Genomic DNA, 3,138 nt, shown 5'->3' on the forward strand with positions numbered 1-3,138 from the left:
CAACATTGGCCAGTTCTTCCTCCATTCCTTCCCCAAGGAGGGAAAATATCAACATTGGCATAATGTGTGTATATTGTTTTATGTCATTTTATCACATGTGTTGATTTTCATACCCGCTACCAAAATCAGTACAGAACTGTTTCATAACCCAAAAGATCTCTGTCAGATTATTACTTTATAGTCACAGTCATCCCATAGTCCTCACCATACCTAACCCATGGAAACAACTGATCTGTTTTCAATCTCTCTAGTTTTTTATCTTTTCAAGACTGGTGTATAATAATTGCAGCATAGGGAACATAACCAACAATATTATAATAGCTTTGTATGATGACAGATGGTAAGTAGACTTACTGTGGGGAACATTCCATAATGAATAAAAATATTGAATCACTATGATGTACACCTGGAACAAATAAGCTATTGTATATCAATTATACTACAATTTTTAGATGGTATATAAACGGAATTATGCAATATGCAACCTTTTGACATTGGATTTGTTTCACTCCACATGATGCTCTTGAGAGCCAACCAGGTTGGTATGTAATTGCGGAGTATAATTCCATAGTATGAATGCAACACAGCTTAGCTAGCACTTTACCAAGTGGGGGATGTATTATTTCCCAGGTTTTGGCTATTACAATTAGAACTGCTAAGGGAAATCATGTACAAAATTTTGTGTACATATATGTTTTCATTTCTCAGGGATAAGTACCCAGAAGTGCATGTGCAATGCGAGGTATGTTTAGTTTTTAAGAACTCGCCAAGCTTGTCCAGAGTGCCTGTTCCATTTTGTATTTCCACCAGGAATATATAAATGATTGTTTCTCTGCACCCTTGTTAGCATTTGGTGTTGTCACTATTTTATATTTTAGCTCTTTTATTTTTTTAATGTTTTATTTATTTTTGAGAGAGAAAGAGAGACAGCGTGAGCAGGGGAGGGTCAGAGAGAGAGGGAGGCACAGAATCCGAAGACAGGTTCCAGGCTCTGAGCTAGCTGTCAGCACAGAGCCTGATGCGGGGCTTGAACCCATGAACCGTGAGATCATGACCTGAGCCGAAGTCGGATGCTTAACCAACTGAGCCACCCAAGCACCCCTATTTTAGCTCTTTTAATAGGTGTGTAGTGATACCTAATTGTGGCCTTAATGTATATTTCCTTAATGTCTATGGATATTGGATATCTTTTCATGAGCTCATTTGCCACGTGTATCTCCTCTCCAATGATATGTCTCAGGTCTTTTTCCATTTTGTAGATGAATTTTCTTTTTATTGTTGAGTTTGGAGAGTTATTTTTATATTCTGGACACGAGTCCTTTTTTTAAATTTGTGTTTATTTTTGAGAGAGAGACAGAGTATGAGCAGGGGAGGGGCAGAGAGAGAGAGAGACACAGAATCTGAAACCGGCTCCAAGCTCTGAGCTGTCAGCATAGAGCCTGATATGGGGCTTGAACTCACGAACTGAGAGATCATGACATGAGCTGAAGTTGGACACTTAATGGAATGAGCCACCCAGGTGCCCTGGACAAGAGTCCTTTGTAACATACATGGTCTCTCTAAGTCTGTAGCTTGATGTTTTATCCTCTTAAAAAGGCTGTACATACAACAAAATTTTTAATTTTGACAAAGTCCAGGTTGTCATGTTTTTTCTATTACAGATTGTGCTTTTGGTGTCATGTTGAGGAACTATTTACCAAGCCCTAGGTCCTGAAGTTTTTCTCCTATATTTTGTTTTGCTTTGTTTTGTTTAAGTAGGCTCCATGCCCAACATGGGGCTTGAACTCATGACCCTGAGATCAAGAGTCTCAAGCTCTACCAACTGAGCCAGCCAGGCATCCCTCCTACGTTATTTTATATCTCTACATTTTGTTTTATGAATCTAGGATCTTAATCTATGATTTCGAATATTTTTCGTATTTTGACACAGTTTTTATTTAGGAATGATTTTAGATTTACAGAAAAGTTGCAAATATAGTAGATTTTCACCCAGTTTCTACCAATGGGAACATCTTATATTGCCATGGTACATATTTCAAAACCAAGAAATTAACATGAATCTATTACTATTAATAAAAGTCCAGTTTAATTTGAATATCAGCACTTCTTCCACTAGTCCTTTCTATTTTCCAATACTCAATCCATCCCTGTCCTCTGTTTGAATTAACTATTTTTCTTTCTGTTGTTAATATAGCTACACCAGCTTTCTTTTGGCTGACTTTTGCCTAATGTCTTTTTCCATGCTTTTGCTTTCAACTATCATGTGCTCTTGTTTTCCAGGTACGTTTCTTGTAAACTACACATATCTCCATTCTGGGATTGACTGTATTTCAAACTTTCACGTAAACATATTCATATTGCCCCCTTTTCCCACCTCCCTTATATTGATGCTTAGTAGACTTTTATTTTAGAGTAATTATGGCTATCCTTACTCTCCTTCTGTCTCATTCTCTCTGTTGCTTGCTCACTCTCATCCATTTTGCCACAACAGACTTTACCCTGACAATGTATCACTTGTCTTCTATATGTTCTTAAGCAGCTGCTGGAATTTTTTCTTCTCTTATTTAAGTACTTGATCTATAACTGTTTTGGCTGTAAATATCTTGTAACCAAACTTCTATGGCTTATATGCCTTTGAATAATTTCATTTCGCACTTACATTTCAATGACAGTTTGGATAAATATATGCTTAATTTCATATTCTTTTTCTTCAGTTTCTTGCATCATGTGCTGCTATTCAAAAATATATTAGTACGACTTGGTTTTGCTTTATGCCTCTCTATAAGCTTCTAGTATTTAGTCTTCTCTTTGTTGTTGTTGTCATTTTTGAGAGTACGAGGGTGTGAGTGAGGGAAGGGCGGGTGGGGGGGGCAGAAGATCTAAGTGGGCTCCACACTGACAGCACTGAACCCAATGTGGGGCTCAGACTCACGAACCAGGAGATCAAGACCTAAGCTGAAGTTGGATGCCCAACCTACTGAGCCACCCAGGCATCCCATCTTTGACATTTAAAAATTAACTCGTGTGTGTGTGTGTGTGTGTGTGTGTGTGTGTGAATTTATTTATTTTTTTTTAGTATACTGAACCTCTATTTTGTTTATACATATATTTCCTTAAGTCTGAGAAATTTATCTTCAT

The 3,138-nt window shown here is 37.3% G+C and overlaps 1 non-coding gene across 1 annotated transcript; it reads right to left on the reverse strand.

Annotated features, from left to right (window-relative positions):
* Window positions 1-1,764: 1,764 nt before the first annotated feature.
* On the reverse strand, window positions 1,765-1,837 carry TRNAK-CUU. The gene has a single exon. It is a non-coding gene; the product is annotated as a tRNA-Lys (tRNA).
* Window positions 1,838-3,138: the final 1,301 nt, after the last annotated feature.

Source organism: Suricata suricatta, chromosome X (assembly GCF_006229205.1).
Source record: "Suricata suricatta isolate VVHF042 chromosome X, meerkat_22Aug2017_6uvM2_HiC, whole genome shotgun sequence".
In the NCBI taxonomy this organism is placed as follows: domain Eukaryota; kingdom Metazoa; phylum Chordata; class Mammalia; order Carnivora; family Herpestidae; genus Suricata; species Suricata suricatta.